This window comes from Vidua macroura, chromosome 10 (genome assembly GCF_024509145.1).
Source record: "Vidua macroura isolate BioBank_ID:100142 chromosome 10, ASM2450914v1, whole genome shotgun sequence".
Classification (NCBI taxonomy): domain Eukaryota; kingdom Metazoa; phylum Chordata; class Aves; order Passeriformes; family Viduidae; genus Vidua; species Vidua macroura.
Window position 1 is genome coordinate 16,495,648 of NC_071580.1, and position 23,148 is coordinate 16,518,795.

The 23,148-nt window shown below is 38.5% G+C and overlaps 1 long non-coding RNA gene across 1 annotated transcript in view; it reads right to left on the bottom strand.

Moving 5' to 3' along the window:
• Positions 1-5,729: 5,729 nt before the first annotated feature.
• Positions 5,730-23,148, bottom strand: part of LOC128812288 (uncharacterized) — a 111,220-nt gene continuing 93,801 nt past the window's right edge. Inside the window, exons 7-8 of the long non-coding RNA XR_008438678.1 lie at positions 17,463-17,533; positions 5,730-5,813 (exon numbers count right to left, since the gene is read on the bottom strand). This is a non-coding gene — a long non-coding RNA (uncharacterized LOC128812288). The remainder of the gene's footprint in view (positions 5,814-17,462; positions 17,534-23,148) is intronic.

The following is a 23,148-nucleotide window of genomic DNA, read 5'->3' on the forward strand; positions in this document are numbered from 1 at the left end:
ATGAAAGGATAAAAAAAAATTGGTCCCTATAAACCCAGCAATGTTTCTTACATGAGAAAGGTGATGAGAATTTAGGCCACAGTGTGCATACTTTCCTGTGTTTTAGCATATTAAAACATTGAAATCTCACAGATTTTAAATTTTTTTTTTCTCTGTACTATATTTGGATTAGAGTCTTCCATTCCCCTTTTCTCAAAGAAAATATGTTCCCAGTCACATTTTCCAAAATAGCCTCTGTGGTCTTTTAGTAGCTACCCACTTATAACTTTATAAGTCAGGTCATTATGAAATAGATGCAACATTTCCTGTAAGAGTCAGAAATGTAACCAACATTAAATAAGTATTCCTTTAATGGAAGGTTAGAAGAATAACACTTATTTTTTTTTTTTAATGACAATTGATGATCAGGCTCTGATATTGTTCTCCATGTTGTACCTTGGGGAATAAGGAGGTGGACAGCAAAGTCCTCCTGTCATTGCCAGGACACTGGAATCTTTATGCTGAATAAAACTTATCGCAAGATCTACATATATATGAAGCATGGATATCTTAAATTATAAGATTGGAAAGATGTTTTAGCTATTTAAGTAAAGGGAATGTATGCTTGCAATTCCCATAAACATTAACAGAGATTTTATTGGAGTTTTAGGGGGAGTAAAGCATCATTCCAAATTAATTGACTGCGAGAGAGCCATTCACCTCAGCAGGATTTGGACCAGGTTTCAAGTGATTTAGTAAATTTAATGGACTTTATTCTAGGGATTATAAAATCATGCCTTGTAATGTTTAAATTGGGGTTATAAAAAAAAGGTAGGACCTGAACTGAAGCATTATTAGAAAAATGTCATCTGTAATAAATAAATTAGGTACAATACCTGAAGCAAGGCTAATACTAGTATTTACAACAAAATTCGAGCCAGACTATGAATAAGAGTATTGATAATTGTCTTCCTTGTTATTAAATGGTCATGTATTTATCTATGTGTTAGAGATCAGTGGAATATACAGACGGTTACAAACATGCCTTAAACCAGACATGTCTTTATCTAGTTTGGTGTGAACAGAAAGTTATGATCTGATTTTATGAGTACTTCTGGATTGTCCTTTGAACTAATTTTGCAAAACTCCCAATATGATTACTATCCATGGGTTTTATTTAGATCTCAGTGAGGAAAATTACTGCAATCTTTTGCTCTTCAAATGTACATTCTGAGTCAGATATTCCTTTCCCAGAAACTTTCTAATAGGATTCACTGGTAAAAATCCAATTGCAAAATCAAAGTGTTTGTCTGTTAAAATAGTGATATCTTTCAGCACACAAAATAAGGGCAGAGTGCATGTAATGATTGAAGCCATACTTCTAGTGGTACTTCCCTGTCAAATATATATTTCTATTATTTGTTTCAGTATTTCTCATATTCCAGATCATGGGACATTCCTGTATTTGTCAGCTCCTCAGTCATCTGGCAGGTTTTCCTAGCTGTTGTTTTCCAGTAACCAGAATTCAATGATGTTACCAAAATCCTTGCCAGAACGCCCTTGTCTCACTTCAGATAATTCTTGCACAGCCTCCTGGGTGCTCTGCAAACCTCAGCAGCCGTATGTGGCATTGCTCCTGCCTTACCCAAACTGGATATCCAGCTCTGTTACTGCAGCAGCACATGGAAAAGGGAGAGATGGATGAACCCCATCTGATTATTTCTGCATGAATAAGGTTTTCTTAGCTAAATAGAGGGCCAGGCCCTTTTCATGTGAAAAAATCCCCTGCAGACTATTGGCCTCTGTAACTACATTTATGAAGTTTTCTAAAAGCACATTATTGACTTGATTGTGATGCATTGTTGCTACATTTTATTATATAAATATGTACTTAGGAGCCTTTACAAAATGCAGATTATTGATCCAGTCCTATAAATATTTACTCAAAGTTTTAAAACTCCAATTATTTGACCTGATTGTATGGCTATTCATTCTTAAAAACAGAAAAAAGCCCCTGTAATATATCTGTATTGGGAATCAAAAAAGAAGTTCACAATTACCTTAAAAAGCTGTTATTACTTTTGGAGTAATTTCAAACTTCACAAATTGTGTTTTTCTCTTATAGTCTAATGGCTTACAAAATTTTGTGTTTAAAATATGATTTTTTTTATAATAGGAAGAAAAAAAAATGAAATATGTTTCAGTTCTAGAACTTGTTTTCTAAGTTTCAGCCCAGAGCAAACTTTTTATGGTTGAGTTACAAACCTCTGAAAATAGGGGTTTACAATGGAAACACTGACACCACTTTAACTATGGCAGTACTAGCAGAGCAGTGGAATACACTAGAAATAGAAAGCAAGATTAGAGATGACATTTAGGACATGAGGCCTTCTCCAGGCTGTGGGAAAAATAACTGTGGTCTATTTTTTTCCACAGCCTGAAAAAGGCCTCCTGGTCTAAGTGTCATCTCTAATCTTATTTCCCATTCATACCATGCATTTAACTAACTCCTTTTTTAATTATTATTGGCAGCAATTTGTTGCAGTTTTAGGTACCAACCCATGTCCAAATCACAGCTTCCCTGGCATGTCAAGGTGGGGAGGGTACCAAGGAGACCGAGGACTTTGCTGATGTTTCGGTCCCCACGATGCCCAGTGCCACAGCTGGCTGGGGGAGCCAGCCCTGCTGCTCTGGGTCAGGCAGGGCAGAGCCCCTCCACCTGTGCCAGAGCAGGGCACTGCAGCACCGTGCACGCTGCAAACTGCATTTTCTAAGGGCAGAGCAAAGCCTGACAGTCAAATGCACTTCCCCTGGCGTGCCTGCAGCAATCAGCCAGGAGAGGCAGGTACTCGGGTGCAGTGACTTCCACCACCACTGCTGGAGCAGGCCGCATTTCCCACCACAATTTAGCCTTGATCCAGGATCCTGAATACTCCAAAGTGAGAATGTCTTGAACTCTAAGAAATAATTTGGTTAGATGTGTCTCTGGACTAGGCTGCCTCCACCAAAAAGCTGGGGTGTTAATATTGTCAGGAAGATCCCTCTACCAGTGTGGCCCCCATGAAAGGAGGGACTTGGTACTGTCTCCAAAAGGTAGTTAAGCTCAAGGGATAAGTTTTAGATTTCTCCATGTTATAACCTTTTTCCATGCTTAGGCATCCTCCGACTCCTAGCTGCTTCAGTTTTGTATTCCCTGCGTTAAATGATAATTCCTTGTATACTTTTATGGCCTTTTAATGCCTACTGTGCCACAGCATTGCTTTGCTGTGAGATCTTGCAATCTCCATTCTCAGTGTGGGGTAAAAAGGAGCAATAAGGAAAGAAAATGCTGCTGCAGAACAAATGCAATTGTAATTACTTCTTGCTCCCACCAGAAGAATGCCAGTAGGAGATCCATATCCTGAGGGTGATCAGACAAACAGAATGCATCTATCCTGTCTATATTGCTTGAACGGTCAAGGTAGAAACTTATTCTACATTTGAACTGCATTTTCAATACCCATCTGATCAATTCTTTTTATTGCTGTACTCACAGCAGACAAAGATACTGGCAGCTACTGCCCATTCTCCAAGAAATGTATCCTGCAAAGTCAATAATAGAGGCAAATTTATTGCTGAAGCAATTGCCTAGTGAAGGTGCTTCATTCCAGCACTGTGAAAGTTGGTATTAATGCAGGGATAAACACGACCTGTTCTGTGTGTACATGTAAGTAGGGGTATGATTTTGTTTGTAAGCACAGTGTCTTCTTGGCAGGTACTCTGCAGCCAGCAATTGCCAGCTGCTAAATGTTCAAAGAAACATGATTTGAATTGTTCTCCACACTGGGAAAGTAGCCAGGAAAATGCATTTAATATAATCAGTGGATTCAATTCTGACAGCAGAGATGTAGAAAAATTTGCTTACCTGTGAACATCTTTTGGATTTTAATTTTCAGAAAAAGCGTTTAATAATAACAACTATTCTCTCTTGCATAAATGATATATCATAAAGCCAGAACAGTTGAATTATGAATTATTTGTTGAGCTTTCATGTTCATTTTTCTACAAGATTTTGACATTGTTATTGGCCCAATACTTCATTCTACTTTGTGTTGTTTATAGATCCAGGAAAATGTCATATAGTTTCTTTAATCCTTACAAAATATAAACACTCTTTAAAAAATGTTCTTTTCTGTGGTTAGATGTCTGACTGAACAGTACTTTTTACACAAGCCAAATGCATGATATAGCCATTTTTCAAAAAGTAGCATGAAAATTTGAAATGCCATTAATTACTGAAGCTGCTGTGAAAGGCTGGTAAACACAGTTCTTGTGCACAGGCAATCACTGGGACACAGAATGTTCTTCCAAAATCACCTTCTTGGTCATACAGGGCTGTGAGTGTGGCACATGAAGAAGGGGTGGATCAAAAGTCTCTGCTGGGAAACCAAAGCCTACACTTCAGGCTATACTGTGCTAATCCCTGAACATGGAGTGCTGTCCCTGTCAGAACACTGTGTTTCACCAGCCACTCTGTCTCACTTGTGACAGCCCCTAATCATAGTTTTGGCCAGGAGAGCCAGACTAGAAATTTCTGAGATAATTCTCTACCCACAGAAACCGTGGGGAGTTAACTTGAAAGAACTCTGTTACAGCACTGCAGTGGTGTGACTTGGCACTAATGATAATCTCACCTGGTCTAGCTCAGTGTGAACCAGCATAAATCTGGTTTAAATGATTACATGATTTTCCATGCAAAAACCAATTTCACTAAGCACACAGTATTGCACCTTCTGTTACCCTGGCACAGCCCTGTGTCCAGGTGATTCTATCCCGCCCAACCTGAAACAAAAATGGGGGCTTGCTGTTTCATAGAGGGAAGGAATGTATTTACAAAACAAAGCTGATGGCTGGCAGGCATGGATCTGCAGCTTTCAAGATCACACCAGCCATACATGTCCTTGACCCCAAAAAACCCTTATATTCTCTTTCTAGAGATAGTAAGTGACCTTGGAAGGACTGTGGCAATGGGTCATATCAAGCCAACACCAGGTGCTTTCTTCTGTTTGCTCTTGAAACATTTTGTGTGATGATTCTGAACATACATGGTACTACTATTCCCCCATGTTATCAGAGACAGCATATTAACTCTGAGCTGATAACATGCAAGGGAAGAGAGAACATGGAAAATTTTGCCTAGGTTTAGCACTAGCTCTGATTTTCCAGCACACAAAAATTTAAAAGTCATTGTTGGGAAATCAAGCAAAGCAAACCAGCCTCCTGGCACATTTTGCTGAAGCAAAAGTAAACTAAAGTTCTGAGCTTCACACAACTCTGGGTCCAGCTTATCCAATTCCAGCAAAACTGCATGGCTTCATGCTGCATTTCTTCCTCTGAAAGTCAGTGTTGATATTTCCTGGTGGTTTATTTCCTTCTTGTGCACCATAGAGATTTGACAGTGAAAACTTAGTTGCAGTGTGCATGCACAGCATGGGAGTTATCTCCCCCCAACAGTAGGTCCTGTTCTTCATCACTTTATTCATAGGAAGCATTAGGAAGAATGTTAAAATGCTAAATTTTGAAGATTTACAGCAACATTTTTTTTATGATAACCTTATATTTATGCTAATTGGAAACTACTTGGAGTATCATGCTGGTCTTATAGTACTACTACACATAATCCATTTTCGTTTTACAGCTTGGGAGGCACATTAGCTGGAGTTGACTGAACAGATTTTACTAGGTGATGAAGATGTCTTCCTCTAGACTCACCTTGGTTGCTTCTTCTCCTTGATGAATCTTTTCCTTTAAGTCACTTTAGGAAGCAGCACTACTGGGAAGCAGCAGGAATCCTCCTGCAAGAGATGAGGATTCATGTCAGGATGACACTGCTGAGGATTCACAGTACAAAACAGGTAACACTGTACTTTTTTTTTTTTTTTTTTTTTTTTTTTTTTTTTTTTTTTTTTTTTATCATGTGGTCTCTTTGGATCAGGCTTCAAAGCTGACCCTCAGCTCTCATTTCTAGGTGCCCTGACTTGAGTCTGAAGCTCCTGAGTGGCTGGAGTTGGCTCCTCACTCCTTTACTTCACTCTCATTTTTTCTGCCCTACACATTCTCTACTCCACTCTGAAACAGGGACTTGAATCACAATTTCCTAGATGCTAGAGAGTGCCTTAGCCCCTAGCAAATAGGTTTGCAGTATTCCTTTGTCTGGTTCAGGGAATGGCTTGCTATTCAGAGCAGGGTAAGATGCCCTGGCAGGCAGAGAGCTTGGCTCTCAATCCAGGACTGCCAGTTACGAGGTGCTCTGGGCACTCAGCTGGTGAGGATGTTCTTGCTCTGACTGAGAAGAATCTGCCAATCATTCTGAAATCCTCTCCCATTGCAGCAGATGTGTTACTCCATGGGAAAGTTCACATCTGAGAAGCCTCTCAGAAAAAATACTGATGTGCCTAAAGCCCTTCTTCATCCACTGACATCTCATTTCTTTCTACTCTCTTTGGTCCTTTTCTTGAAATTGAATCTTCTCGTGTTCTTGGGGAAACCTGCCTTTGGCAAAGACATTTAATGATCCAGAGTTTCTGATGCTGACCCTAAATCAGTTTTTGTAAATATTGCTGATAAGCTTTCTTACCTTCTCTTGGTGCTGCTCATTGCAAACGGGACAAGTTTTCTTTTTGGTTTTAAGAAAACACCTCTCTGATTTGCAAGTTAAACTATTTAAAAATAAAACTAAAAGCTTGATACATACTGTCTTACAGAAGCCCTTAACTAGATCATGATTTTGCAATACTTTTATGAGAATTAATTTATACATTTTTACATTGAAACTGCTGTTTTACAGACAGAATATTGCCTAAAAAAGACACTGTTAATTTATGGTGGTGGGTAATGCCAATTCCTGCAGTCTGGTCCTAGTCTTCCTTTGAACATTTGTTAGGGAAAATATGTAAAATTGATTAAATTCTGAAGTATAATAATAGCAGCAATATTATACTGTAGTGAAGGTTATTTTGCATAACTTTAAAACATTTACAGAAGGCTCAACATTTGGTGCCTTAATACAGAAGTGTCTCCCCAGTAACAGTTAGTGGTTTGTGGTGCCTGCTGCAGTAGCTGCCACAGCTCTGAGGGTCTCAGTCCATGTTTGCCTTGCACAGGGCACCATGCAGTGCCCCCACCTCGGCTGGGGTCAGTCTCAGGGTGTTGGCTGAACAGCTCAGAGCTCAGCTGTGACAAGAGGACAAGCAGGGTGACAGTGTCCATGCTAATGTCTGCAGGAATTTGCACAGGGGGACAGGGCAATGGTGAGAGCACAGAATAAATCAAAGTGTGAAAGCAACTGCAGTCAAATGTCACACCCAAGCACTCAGAGGCCTGGCATGCAGCTTGGAAATAGGTTAGGTTACCTGTCAGCCTGGCATTTTCTTTCTGTTGCTGGAGAATAATGTTATCTGAGGATAAAACCTAAGGAGCACAGATGGTTGTTATACACATCTGACCCTCTAAACCCTTGTCATAGCAAATTATTCCATTGACGTAAATGGGATTACTCCTATGTAGAAGATCTCAATTATATTATCTAATTCTTCCATTATTGAAGTTATCTGTTGAATACAGTTTTGTTGCTTTGTGTGTATGTATGTCTATACATATGTAATTAAATAACATTATCCATGGGACAAACTTTGTCATAGCCTAACAGTACTGCAGTCACTGACATTATGTAGGACCATAGGATATAAATTCTCACTTTATGAGAAATTAGAAATGTTATTTCTGCACTTTCTAAAAAAATATATATAAACCCTTATTTGAGTTTGGAATTTTCTTTGCTTGAGAATCATCAACCCAGAGTCCAACACCTGTCTAAAGTCTAATGCTTCCTTTTGTAAAAACATAGATATTGAGGACTTGTGGTTGTGGAACAGAAGAGTTTAAACTGTAAGCAAGAGTAAAACAGATTAAAATTTAGAATCAAGCCTTCTTTGTTTTTACCTATTGTAAATTATGTATTATGGTGCAAATCTCTCAGCATTTCTTGAAATACTGTTTGTTTAAATGTAAATAATTTTTTCAGCTGTTATTTCTGTTGTCAGACAAACCTCTGCATTCTGTGAATCTCTCATGAACAAGGCCTTACTCCATTCATTGCCTTAGGAAACAGTCCTGCTGGCTTCAGAAACATCAAAATAAGGTAAGTCGCCCTCAGATGAGAATCTGCAGCCAAGAAATTGACTCAATTGCTTAACTTTACCATGTACCTCACACTACCACTGTGCAGTTTGGTTAGAAAACGCTTCTCACTTCCTTTTGTCTACTTAGAATTGAAGCCAAACCCTTGGAAATCCTGTTTATCTAGGAAAAAATTATGAGAAAATATAGAATCCCTGCACTCTTTCAGTTTTGAGGGGAAAAAATGTACAATTTATGCATAAAAGACATGCACTTCAGCTCTGAGCCTGGCAACTTTCAGTGGTTGTAGTGGTTAGGCATTATTTAGACTTTCTCATTTACAGTCTAGTCAACTATTTTTAATTTGAATATATCTTTTCCCCTGGAAAACCTGAAATATTGGAGAAGAAACTATGCCTGGCTTGGGGTTTGAAGCCCTGGGTCACACTGCCACCCTGAATTTTTAAATCATGCTGGCATTACTGGACCAGGTAGTGGCAGACTGGTTGCACAGAAACCTGCCATGGTTTTTGAAAACTGGATTCCCTCTAATTAAAAACACATTGTGAATTCTCTGAAAGGAAAAAAAAAAAAATCATAGCATGGCCGATTTCTATTATAGCTGTCACTGTCAAACCATGGATTCAGCTAACTGAACCATTTTTTATGAATAACATTTCGTTTGAATTCTGGCAATTTTAATTGAGTATTTTTTCATTATTTTACTGGAGATGGATTGCAATAAATCTGACCACAATGTTTCTGACCCAAAGTTTTTAAAAAACAGAGCCAAACTTATTACCTGCAAATGTTTTGCTTATTTTTGTTCTATTTACTCCAGAATTCTCCTCCGGTAGGGACATACTTCTTCACTAAAGGGTGAAAAATATAATGGTGGTAGTCCTAGGTTCTCACACACAAAAGCTATGAGGAAAAAAACATGGAGCCATTTTCACAAATAACAGACCAGCCCAGAGCTCTTCTTAAAAAACAATGCAAAAAGACTTTATACATCTGTCCATGCAGAAAAAAGACAACTCATGTCATTTAATTTTTTTTCCCAGAAACATTTTTGCCTCTGCTATAACGGAGCATCACTGCCCATTATCTGAAGAAGCTAATCCATAGAAATTGTTTGGAGCTGATTTTCTGGAGTTCCACCTGAATCTCACTACGCGTCCATGTGATTCATAATCTTCCAGCCAGTAACTTGTCTGGTGACACCAGAGGAGAGCTCTGTATGTCAAAATGACACCATAAACGTCAATATAGCAGTGCCAGTGAAGCACGGTACAAACAAGCTAATTCTGACATTCATTTTGGAAGCTGAAATTTAATTCAGACATAAATGAGCTTGGTACAAATATTCATCTGAAGTCGCTTACATTTCTCATCTGCTGGCTAAAGCTTGCAAACAATAGGGGAAAGGTCTTGCTATACTGCTACAAATAAGTAAACAATCTTTTCTGCCAAGAAGACTCCAGTGTAAATGCAGAGTCAGGGAATAATTTTTCAACTAATTTATCCTGCATATGGATACTTGGACACTACAGATGCTACATAATCTCTATCTACAAATATTTCCCAAAGGACAAGAGAACTTCGATTGCACCTAGTTTATAATAAATCATTACCATGGACTGCTGCTAGCCCACATTAGAGAAGCACTGTGGACAGGGTGAGGTCTGGGTGAGAAGTCTGGCTCACCCTTAGGAGCACAATTCCCACCTGAGGTCAAAGCAAGGCAAGGTCAGAAGTTGGGAAGAGGACATGAAGAGGACACCCCGAGGATTATTACAACATTTTACCTGGCAGATGCCACCATATTTATTGATATGAAAATTTCCTCCCTCCATATCAGCCACTGAAACCTCCCTATGTGAAATTCTCTTTATTTTCAGCATAGCTCTATAAAATATTTTGTTAAACTCCTTAAGTTTTACTGTGTCTAGAATGTACATTCATTATTCAGGAGAAGTTATCGCTAAAGTCAATAGAATTTTAAAGTAATGAATGATGTGTTTATTGTAGCTGGCTGGCTGGCTGGAACACATTGCATTTTTATGAGAAATTTCTGTGGGCTACATATATATGTGTCCATATGTATGCACAGGTATGTATAAGTATGTATATGTATGTATAAGTATATATATGCATATTGTACATTTGTATATATATGTATTTTTGATTTTGATCTTCAAACTTATGATTTTGTATCAAATATTCCTGAAGAGAACACTAAAATCAATTAGCAATGGTACCTCAAAATGCTAAAAAGGAGGGCCAAAGTCAAGTATCATTGAATTAACTTTCAGATAATCCTGAAATCCAGTGTCAAGCCAAATCTGGAAAGCATTTATAAAATAATGCAGGATATATTTAAAAAAAATTAAAAATTAAAGTTTCCTTATTTGTCTTTTAAAAATAATATTTTGCAATACATTTCCTACAGTTATTATCAAATAACCAGAGCCAATATAAATATGAAGGAAATATGTCAATTTTAAAGGCATCTTTTGAAAGGGCAAACACTTTCAGTTTGGTTTTACTTTCACAGAGAAAAATTATATTCAATTCCATCAAGCCCTGTGTTTTCAAATATTTTGTGGTTTTGGCTTAATTCCAGAAAGGGGGAAATCTTCAAAGTTAAGGATCAAGCCTCCAATATGACAAAGTTGGCTAAAATTAAGGATGGTAACCTGTTGTGATAGACAGTAGGGAGGGAGTGATCTCTGACCCTGGATTTCCTTCCTTTTGCTCAAATCATAACAAACCTCAAACACAGATGAATTTCTTTTGCTATTGCAATAATATATCTTTTTATTTTGGAAGCAAATAAAGTCTAGAATGTCTGCATATGTGTGTTGGTAATAAAATATTTCATACCTCTGAGATAGCTACAAAACCTGACTCCCCTTTCCTGGGGAACTGTTCTGGGTTCTTTGTGCCTACAGGGCCTTGCAAACACCCTTTTCTTCCCTTTGGCCAGCATAGGAATGTGATCATAATATCCAGTAGCATGTTGTTCTACCTCTAACAGGAGGTAGAACATTCTCTTTTATTTGAGAAAAGTCAAGGTCCACACATGGAAACATCATTGATAGATCCATTGATAGAGCTTGAGAAACTGGACAGTGTTTTGGGCTTGAAGCCAATCACCCTTAGTGCAATTTCCTATAGCAAGGCAAGTCAGTGGACATGCAGAAAAGATTGAGGGCTGTGTGGAGCCCACACATGTTGCTATATCTTATAGGTTAAAATTTTTCCATCTCCATCTGTTCCTTAAAGGAAAAGTTTGTGAGCATATTTTTTCCACAAAAAAAGTATCTGCTTTCTGTAGAAAATTAGAGCTATTCATCAGACAGCCAAACACCTGCAAGCCAAGTATTTCTGGCTGAAAGTATGGATCCTCTCAGGAGGATGGGAGTTTGGTGCTTCATTCCCATGCTCTCTGTGAGGGGCTCAAAAGTGCCACATTTTGAGTGTCTTGTGTGTCTGAGCTTGAGTGGGACAGGAGCACACATGACAGCAGTGCTGCTGTGGAACAGAATTGGGGTGTGAGCTGATATCCCACTCCACTCCTGCAAGACTAGGATTTGCCTAGCAAGCCAGGGCAGTGGGGATGCTCAAGGACCTTGGGCTGGGAAAAAGCTCCAGGATCAGGTTAAGCAGACACAGATTCTGATACAGCACTCCAGAGAGCAGTCATATCTTCAAGTACCAAGTACCATATCTTCAACTTACCATTTGCATGCTTAATTTTTTTTTTACTGTGAGTTTTCAGATGGAACCTTTGTTATTTTACTGTTATAAAACCAAATATTTTCAGATTTTCCAATTAAAAACAGATCAATAAGCTCAAATAGTTTTTGGAAAGTAATGGGCCTCACTCTGCTCCATTAAACTCAGAGACTTTAATTGGGCAGTAGGTTACCAAGAACAGAAGCTTGGTAATGCTTGAATTTAGATTAGAAAGAAGTTTTTACAACAAAGGTGGTAAAACACTGGCACAGGTTGCCCAGAGAGGTGCCCCATCCCTGGAAACACTCAAGGTCAGCTTGGATGGGGCTCTGAGCAGCCTGGTTTGTTGGAGAGGTCTCTGTGTATTGCAGAGGGGTTGGAATAAATGGCTCTTAAAGGTCCCTTCCAGCCTAAACCACTCTCTGAGTCTATAGATATTTGTTAATGGTTCTAACAACTATTTTTTTTTCAGAATTGCATTTTAATTTTGGTCAAACTGAGTTTTGAAATATAGTTGGCAAAATAAAAAAATAATCAAGAAAAGTATTTTTTTTCAATCCAAAATATTTAGTTTTACTTCAAAAGAATGGCTTAACTTTTGGTTTTGGGCTGTTTCATATGTTTAAAAGCTTTTTCTTTCTCTTTTTAAAATTTAGAGCAATTTAAAAATGGACAGATTAAAAGCTTGTTTTGAAAGTTTTTGAAAGTGTTTTGGCAGTTCTAAAATGAACCGCTCCATTTTGAAAGTATTAAAATGAAGCGCTTTGACATTTTAGATTTTTTTCTGCATTGTTTCATCTGGGACTATTTGCTAAATTCCATTCAAATTCATGAAGAGTCTCACTAACCCTGAAATTCATTTGTGGGGTGTATTTATTATTTGTCAGACAGCAGTGGTTCATTAAACTCTGCATCAGTTTAACCTTAAATAATGGGAAAGAATTCTTAATTGGGCCTTGTTCATATACAAGTACCTTTCTCACTCCCCTTATAATTGCTGCCCTAAGGGGCACTCAGCTGTGCAGAGCCACATTTACCCCTCTGGGAGAAGAGGTGGCAAGACAGACCTCAGGCCCTGAGCTGGTGTTCTTCCTCCTCTCCACCCAGGAGAGTACTCCTCCTGGAGTACCCATACCATCACCCTTACAGCTCACACCAGTGTTTCTGTAGCCTCTTGCTAAACTCTACCTTCCTCCCATCCAAGGAAGGCTCTTTGCTGTTCATGTCACTATATGTGGTCACTGCACTTCTTAGGCTTTATTACCTTCTTTCTCACCTTTGTAACGTTAGTAAGGATTGGCCTGTTTATACTCCAACTGGTTTAAATGTTTCTAAAAGCCATTCACCTGCAGTAGCAGTCAACAGCTGGCATGCCAACATTTTTTTCTTTTCTGGCTGCTCAGCTTCAGCAGGGCTATTCACAGCTTGCACTTTGCTAAGGTCGTTGGTATCACCCTTACACATTTCCTGTATTACATGAGGATCAGGTTCCAGTAGTTAACAAGTCGAAAAATATTCCTGGGGGAGGAGAGGAACTAGGTAGATAAGTGTGCTCCACATGTGCACTTTATTTTGGGAATTGCTGCCTTTGTCCAAGTGAGAAATAATTGTGATCAAACATGGGTCTGAAACGTGGTATTCCAGATCACACAGAAATGCCTTTGTACTCTGAATGTTCCAGTCCAGCAAGGCCAGAGTATGATGGGATGTCAACTGCTGGCCACTGCTCAGTGCCTGGATCTATAAAAATAGTCTCTGGGTCAAACTTTGTACTACTGTAATTGGGAATAGCTCCAGTAAAATCAGTATCTCCACATTTATTCTCTTGACATTTAAAGCCAGGTTTGGCCCACTATGTGGACAGAGTCCAACTGGAAACTAGGGCCAGCCTGACTTATGGAGAGGAGATGAGAACTGACTCTCCTGCAGTTAGTTAGCCTCAATCCTCACGTGTCTCCCAGATATAACTGTTCTGACCTCAGTGGAATTGATCCTAATTTATGCCACTGTAACTGAGATTGCAGTGTGCATTGTTTGAATTCTGTTGGGTGCGCCTTCTTCCAGATGGAAACTATTTGCAAACTATAACAGCCTCTTTCCTAACATTGAGGCTTGCCATATCTGAAATTTTTGGTGGGGCAGGGGAGTGGAGAAAAGGATATAATGCCAACTTTGTGCTTAGTGCTACCTAGTGACATTAAATTCTGCAGTGTTCTATTAAATTATCAGTGCCTAATTAGGGGATTAGAACACTTCTATCCTCTCATCCTAATTACAGAATGTGTTCCAAGATCACCCAAAAGAAGGGAGGAGGTAGCTTTAGGAAACTCAGAATGGCAATGTGGTGATTCTGTGCAGGCCTTTTTTCTTATATGGGTGTTCCTGCTAATTAATTTTTCTTGCATCTGCAGCTTCTGTTTTTTCCAGCTTTACATATGACATTGCTGAAGTGTTTGATGAATGGGATGCTGTGCAGCTGAAAGATCACACGTCTCAAATGGCTCACTTGGCATTCTCAGACTGAACTGACTGGCAGAGTTGCAGCTCTCTGACAAGGGGAATGGCTGCTTTTCTCTCAGAAGAGCAACTTTTAAATGCACCATAAAGGCAAGATATTAGACACACATATGAGTGTGTCTGTCTATATACACATGTATGTGTGTGTGTATATACGTGTTTCTGGAGTGAAAAGTCACTCTGTATTCCTGTAATTGCACTGGAAATGTTCAGTTTGTCAGTGTGACTTTTTTCCCTGATAGCAATGAAATTTGGCCAGGAGTCCTAGCATGCCATAAGAAATCAAGCCGTGACCACATTAAGAATGAATGGCAGGGCAAGGTTAAAGCCTGTAACACTATGCTGAGGTGATCTGTTGCAGAGTTAGAGCTGAGGTGTGAGGCTGGGTCACATAACCATTTGCAAGTGAAGCACCAAATGAAGCTCAAAGCTGCTTTGACTATTTACTCTTTCAAGAGGCATTTAGTGAATATTTTTTATTTTGAAAGCATATTTAGAGAACTTCAGCTGCAGGGCTTGTAGCCAACCTTTAGAAATCAAACCAGAATATTTCTTAATTTTACCTACAAGTACACTCATGGCATATTCCTACTTGCTCTACTTTTCAATGATTTGAAAAGCTTTTCTATAAACTCATGTACAAAGAGACTGCTGAGAAGCATCTGATGAAGACAGAGATGTTCAGCTGCAGTGAAATAAAGCACTAGATCACCCAACCAGCAACAGGAATATGTTGGTGGATCTTTCCTGTGATCAGCGCTGGAGTTATTCTACAGAGCAGGAAGTTAGACATTCTCTTAAAGAAGAAAAAAGAGTGATGCCAGGGAATTGTTTGCACCACCTGTAAACTTTCTGCCCTAAATCTGTCTCCTGAAATACTGAATTGAATGCAGATGGAAAAAAACCAAAACAAAACAAAGACATTTTTGATTTTGAAGCCTTCTTATTAATTTGTCTTTGCCTTTTTTTTTTTTTAATTTTTGATTTATTTTGCTTACTAGACCCTTTAGCCCAAGAGGCACATTTGAATGCAGCTTTGAAGGGAATTTGGCTCACTACTGTAAGGCAGGCTAGGGAAGAGCCTGGTCTTAAAATAGACACAAAGCACAGTGCATGAATTGGCTTCCCAGATCCCACTGAAGCACAACCTGAACTTTGCCTTGTGGAGTAGCAAGCTTGAAGAGCACAATGAAATCTTTCACCAGAACCAGGGCTGCAAAGGATCTGCTGTGTCCCACCCTTTCACAGCAGCAAACAGGCTCTGGTGAAGGTCACCCACCTACACCAGCTTTGCCTCTAAGACTGCACACCTTTGTGTGGAGTCACTTATGAGTTATCTTTCTGTGAGGAGAGGACAATCTGGCTTTTTCATGCCTCAGTCGTTGGAAAACTAGTCAAACTTCATTGGATATCACTAAAGCTGATAGAAAAATAACATTTTGTATTTGTAAGTTGTGGCTCACACTTCAGGGTAAGGTCTGACTAGGATTGAGGTGTTTGGAAGATTTGTACTACAGCCTTATTTAATAATATAATCCAGAGCTGGATACTGGTCATAGGTATGAGATTGATGGCAGCAGCCACTGCCCAGGGAAGTGCCACAGTTCAGCAGACTCCTTAGGGAGCTGTGGATTGTCCACAGGAAAACCATCTCCTCCTATAGTGCAGAGCATTACAGAATGCCAGTTCTTGCAAGATTTTCTGGATTAGCAGCACTGTGAAGACTTCCTGCATTCTAGAAAACTTAACATGCTGAGGATGTAAAAGGTCATTTAAGGACTGCCCCAGCATAGGCCCAGCCATATCTGCTTCATTTCTGATTGACATTAGTCCAGTCTGTTCTTAAAACCCTGGTGAGAGAGCATCTCCATAGCTTTGCAAAGAGCAAGCTGTGCCTGGGCTGGTTCTTAGCATTACAAAGCTTTTCCTAATAATGTCCAGTACAATTCTTTCTTGCTGCCAATTGTGCTGTTTTCACTTCTTTTCTGCCAAGCTAATTCCTTCATTTTATACCAGCCTTTTCTGTGTATGCAGACTGTTATCCCAGGTATCTCTTCTTCACAGTAATTATATCTAATTATTCAATCCTGCCTTTTAAGTTGTGTTTTCTAGATTTCGGGTTCTTCTCAGAGCTCCATCTAATAGCAATCTGTCCTGTCATTTAAAACTTTCTGGAATTCATGTGCTCAACCTGGAGCCTGGAACTTTAGATGCAGCCTTACCCTGGTTATGGGCTACAATGGCTTTTTCAGTCCCTCTTGCAGGGCTGCTTTCACCAGACATGTCAATGACTGCTTTCAACATTTAATTGTAAGTAGCTGAGGCTACTTATAATTACATGAATTACTTGATATAATTAAATTAATTACTTGAGGTTGAACTGATGCTAAGAGAAGCCAGACACTCATCTGACATAAAATTGATGCAGTGTCTCAATGTCTCTAAATAATCCTGACTTACATTATCTGAGCACAGTGAACAGGTTTACGAATGCCCTGGCATGACAACACCTGAGTCTCCCGAGCTGTTTCACTACAGGTGCTGCTTCTGCCAACTGCATCTGTGTCTCAATCTGAAGCTGCTTCCCTGTTGTGATGGACATAAACCCCCAGTGCATGAATGATGCATGTTTTCATAATTAATACCAATTGTTTAACCAGAAGTGTTTGCTGCATGAAGTGTTAAAATCATATTGCATCCAGAAAAAAAATCCACTGCTGTGTTTTTCTGGTTTATGGATACTAGTGTTTAAAACTCTAATCAAAATATTATAATTAATGATATAAATTCTGTTAAAATGTACAAGCAGTGTGTTATATTCAAAATGACATCAGCTCTGAGCAACTCCAAAATTGAGAAACATGTTTGACTGATTTAAGGCATCACAAAATGATCATAATGTTATTGCAATTAACAATGTAATTAAGATTTACAGGTTGCATAATTCATTTCACATGTATAACAATTGAAGTTTAATTAATAAAACTTAAGTGTGCTAATTACCAATATTTTCAGAATCAAAAATGTTTCAACAATGAAATTTGGATAATATATTTTTCCTTTCTTACCGTTGTTTGATGGACTGTTATTCTGCTTCCATATTTTCAGATTTCCAGATCTTCTTTTTGGTTGTGCTTTACTGTAGGGGAAAAGAATGAAGTTTTTAAAAATTGCAGATTTTTAGCCGATAAACCATATTATTCCATTTTAAATTGTTCTTCTTTTACCCACAGTAGCCATTGTACTTCCTGCTGCATGTTCTTATCTACATTTTGGCCATATATTAATTTAAGTCATTGTATAGTAGAAAGAGCATGTTATATGCATGGTTTTCTAAGATTGAACAGATTTGGAGACTGCTGTAGTCTCATTTATGACAGTGTAACTTAGTTGGAGGCTCAGCTGAAGCCTTTCCAAATGGAATGGATCAAACAATAATTCTTATTAGAATATGTTTTATTAAAATCAGGCAACACCCTTTTCTGTTACTATTACTGAACATGTAGCAATAGCATGAAGCAGTAGAACTCCATTGTTTTAATGATTTTCCAGTCTTATTTAAGTGTATTGGTAGATCTCCTACGTTGATATTTTGATGAAAGAAGACAGATTTGATAGATACTTACTCACAAGAGAGATTAAAGGGCTTAGAATTTGATCCCTGTCTGATAGGTGACAGGGTAGATCCTTCCATGTAATCAAAACAGGTGAGAGATGGCAGTGATTATTGTAACTGCTCCATGGTCTCTCCTACTGCTGTACCCAAAGTCCTTCAGTTAGAATCACTCTTCTGAGCATTGTTACTGCTTTGCACTGGCTTTGTTGCTAATACTCAATGCAAGAAAACAACACTGCAGGTGTCTTTCAATTTACTCTTTGTCATGGAACTTTTGCAGGTCACACCTCACTGTGTGAGCAGTCTGAGGAACTGCTGGGAAAATAGATATTTTTATTTTTGTTGTTGAAGGAGTCCTTAATGCATAAAAGGACACAGCTTACGGGATTGGGCTGTCAGACAGCAGCTCATGACTTGCATTATGTTATAGTGACAATGTCTTGGCAAATAAGATGCTGACAAATTGTTTTGCAATGAAAACATAAACTATACAGAATATTGTGCAAGGCAGACAATATAAGGAGACACCCTCCAGTCTCCAAGGACTTCCTTCTTTTATTACTTACCATATTTTTTCTAATATCTGTGCTGATGCAGTGTCTCATTTGGGAAGCAGGATTGTTTTCCCTTCTGCCTCATGCAAAGCCCCCATCAAGACTCTGACCCCAACACCACTTGTGGTTGTCAGGTGATGCAAAGGGAACCCAGACTGCTTTGTTACAGAGGCCAGGAGCTTTTGTAGGGGCTAACATCAGAGACTGAAAGATTCTAGGTGTTCAAAGAGGTAATTCAAGGAAGATTCTGGTTAGACCTTAGGTCTTCAGAAGTGCAGGTGGATACATTTTATCTGGATGTTATGGAATACTCATCCTGGTCTTAACAAAAACCTAAAATTAAGAATAATAAATAAAATAAAATCTCCTACAAAACCTCACCATCATTAAGTTAAAAGCAAAGGCAACATGCAAATTTGATTCACTGCTGATGATCCAGAGGGTCTTTGCAGACCCTTCCACTACTGCTTATGGGGTCAGATCTTGAACTGGTCCTGAATTCCTCACTTTTGGGTGAGCTCAGCATGGTTCATTGGTATTGATTTGTCTTTGCCTTCCTTTGGTAGGAGTGGGGATCTAATTACTTTACAGTCCTGATACTCAACAATGCTCTGTCAATCTTGTGTTTATCAAAATTTCAGACAAAGTGATGTTTTTAAAATATGCTTAGAGATAGACTAAAAACACTAATTATTAGATATGGCTGAGCTTCAGAGTTCAGCCATTCTGGAAAGATGTTTTTAAAAAGATTAGGTATGTGGCTCCAGTTTACTGTGCAGAGAAAGAATTGTTTCAATTTCTGTCTTTCAAAAACAAGCAGAAAACAGGGAGAATATATTTTCCTTAGCTTGCTAAAATTAAATAAGCTTTCCACTAAGGTAACATATGGAAAACACTGATTCCAAAGGAAAAAATAAATCTAGAAAGGTCTGAATTAGTGAAAAGGGAGATAAAAGATGAAAGGAGCCTATAAATAAATGTTATAATAGAAATCACAGTAACATAACACTATCCTTTCTGTCATATTTTTATGCTCTAATGAAGCCCTATGACATATTTCTATGGCCCCCTCTTGGATGAGTTCTTCAGTATTCCCTGCTGCAATAAGCAGTCATCTGAAATACCTGTGGGACTGGTCTCTCCCAAGACACCCAGTGTGGATTGTTCCCTAACTACTGATTTCTACCATTTCTATGGCACAAAGGATTCTGTGTTTTGACAGGGAAATCCTTATAACTCTAAAAATGAATTAAGTATTCATCCAATCATAAAATGACATCATGAGAGCAGCTCTTTCGCTGATGTGGTGACTACAGAGTTGCTTGACATTATTCTGCTAACACAATTTGACTGGATATATGTTTTGACATCCAGACAACAGGGACACTGATGGAAACTGATGGACCCAATGTCAAAATAAGAAAAGCTGGCTGCAGGAGGACACCCAGAAAATTAATGGGTGGATTGCAAAAAAGCCCTTTCCCAAAGGGCAAAGTCAATAAAGTGAGGACTGAATAAAACCCCTAAAAAACAGAAAGAAAAGGCACAGACAAAGCAATTCTTATAAAAATAGCAACGACATACTGAGGGGAGTTTTGGAGCTCAGGAGATGCAGGCTGAGAAATAGTTAATTTGAACCTGAGTAGGTGACATTCAATATTCATATTTTTGTCTCTGCCACAGCCTTCAAAAATAACTATGTTGATACTGTAGAGAACCTCCTTATTAAGCATCTTTTATCTTGTTCACACTTTTTGTCTTTTCCATAATTTCCACCATAAATATGTTCTAGAATACTGTGAACAAAATACCATCCCCAGGAGAGCTGGCATTTTTAGACATTTTTTGGGGGGATATTTCAATTTAGAAGCCAAGACCTTTTCTTCCATCAAGAGCCTTTGTAAGCAGTTCTGCATGCACATTTATAAAGTGTATTTGTATATAATATTCAAAATCTCTAAGATTAAAAAAAATGTCCAGTTTTGGAATCAGCCAGAAACATACTCCTTCACATATTTTGCCCATTCTGAACTGAGCATTTGTATCTATCACAGATTGGTCACTTTTCCCTGTCATTGAGTGACGTATGTCATAGGTAAAGGACTTGTGACAGGGCTCAAGGCAGCACTGTGTTAAATAATGCAGTGCAAAAAATCCAATATTTGCACAGTCAACAAACTCCTCTTCTCCAAGTAAATGATAACATTTACATATTTTGCCTCCTGCTGACATCATGTCTCCCGTTGCACTGACTCCAGTATCAGACTATTTCTAAAGCCAGTCAGAGAGATTTCATTATTCTGATTTTTGGAGTAGTCTCTGAAATCCCTGAGCAGCAGATTTTGGAAACTGTGAGACTGGTATAGCTAATATAATTAAATATTTACTGTTCTCTTATATTCTTCTGTAGGCCTCCAGTGATAGCCACTGTGTCATACAGGACACATATTTGCAAAATGGACTTTTGACTTGCTCTAGAATGGCCATTCCTATTGTTCTGTGCAAAAAATCACACCAAACCAAAACAACCCTACAAAGAAGCCTCAATCAGTTATCCAAAATACTAAATAACAAGAAACAATTCTATTACCAAGAAATTATTCTCAGATCAAAATACTGAAAATCAATAAAAAGGAAAAAATAAGTTTTGTGAGAGTAACTTGGCTTCACTTTCTGTAGTTCTTGGCTAGAACATTTCCATTGATAGAGTTGCTAAGTGCATTCTATTTACAAATATAAACACTTGATTTTGATCAGCAAAAATGCATCAGCACACTTGAACAGTGTCAATGATGACATAATTACACTCACAATTTCCTCTCTGTAATGATTTTTAAATGTCAGCAGTCATTTTTTGTCTAATTGTAGCCTGCATGTCAGCACTTCCTCTTAAAACAGCATGTTCCTCTCTGCTGGAATTTCACACCTCTCCACTCACTCACTCACTTCACCAGTGAAGATAATGAAGATGATAAAGGGCTCCAGGGTATTTTCACTCCTGTGCTGCTTTACCATTTAATATCAAGCAGACAGAATGAGGACTTTTTTTTTTTTTTTTTTTAAGTAGAGAGTTTGATCAGTTAAACTATAAATAATTATTTGATTTTAATGAACAAATCAAAAAGTAGTTTTCATTTTTCAGACCCCCTGCTGGCACTTTGCTAATAACCTGTTAAAAAGCTGGAGCTTGTGATAAAAACATTCTCACACATGGAGACCTGAACTTACTCACTGGAGGAGAAGGCTGACCCTGCAGTGCCAGCCCTTGATCATTTCATTGTTTAACACAGTGCAAAGCAGGTGAGCTTGCTCTTCAAAGGCAGCCTAGAACTGAGTTTATGACCTAGAAAGTGACATTTCAAATGCTGTTTTGCATGGCTCCAGGCCCCAGAGCCCACAGCATAACAAATAGGAGCTCCTCAGAGCTCTCTTCCTCCTCCCACAGACCACACCATCAAGTGTATGGAAGTGGATCTCCTGTGCAACCAACTGGAAGCTCTGCACTGGGGTTAGCAGCAAACATTTTCCACTCACCTGAACATACCCTGGAATTGGAAACAGGGGCCAAGAAAGCCTCTTTCAATCCAATTTGCTTACAACTCATCTTCAGCTCTCTGATGATTAACTGTAGGGTTTAGGAGATGAAGCTTATAATTTACTGGCCCATTTAGTATCAGAACAGGTGAACAGCCAGAAAGAATTCACACTGTGAAATCAAATAATGAAATAAGGTTGAGATGTCTGATTAAAAAAAAAATATAGGATTGAGTATTTCTAATTACAAATACACACATATAATGACATATCAACTAGTTATTTGTCTAAATAGGTCCCTGAAATCTAGAAGAATGAGAAAAGAATAAATTGAATAAACACAGGTGAGGGGGTGGGAGTGTGTTTTCTACAGCCCATGATACCATTCATTATGTCCCTCTGTGACATTGCCATAACATGTGACTCCTACATACCCAAATGTCTGTGTACACACAGGTGTGTGGGGACCGTGCACAGATTTGTACAACACAAGTGCAAACCTGGCTCTCTTTGTGGTCTATTCTGCTTTTTGTGCCCTACACTTTGAACTTTCTTTTTTTGGCTAAATTGGTGCCTCAGAAATCTTCTGGAGCTCTTGGAAAGGGCAGGATTTTTTTTAACAACTGCATCCTATGCACTTGTGAGATGTGTGGATGCATAGAGACAATCTGAAAAGAGATTATTCTGCACCCTACTGCAGAGGGATGTCCCCAAGGAAACAAAGCAAACCAAAGACACCAATCAAGAGCAAAATAAACCAGTCTTTGAGTACTCCTAGGAGAATATGAGTGCTCAAGACAGAGGAAGACCTGCCATGAGGAACACAGTGTGTGCAGCTAGCTTGCCTATGCCCACTCTTGAGAGAACAGGAGTCAAAATCTAAAAATAATAAAAGCTGAAAGACTGTGTATGAGATTAACCTAGAACACAGAGATACTGCTCTATAACTTTCTTTCTCCCCTACCCCTTTCTCTCCCAATTTTATAACAAAGAGAAAGTTCCTTTAAAAGTTTTAAAATAACAGGGCGACAGTAGGCAATACTTAAATTA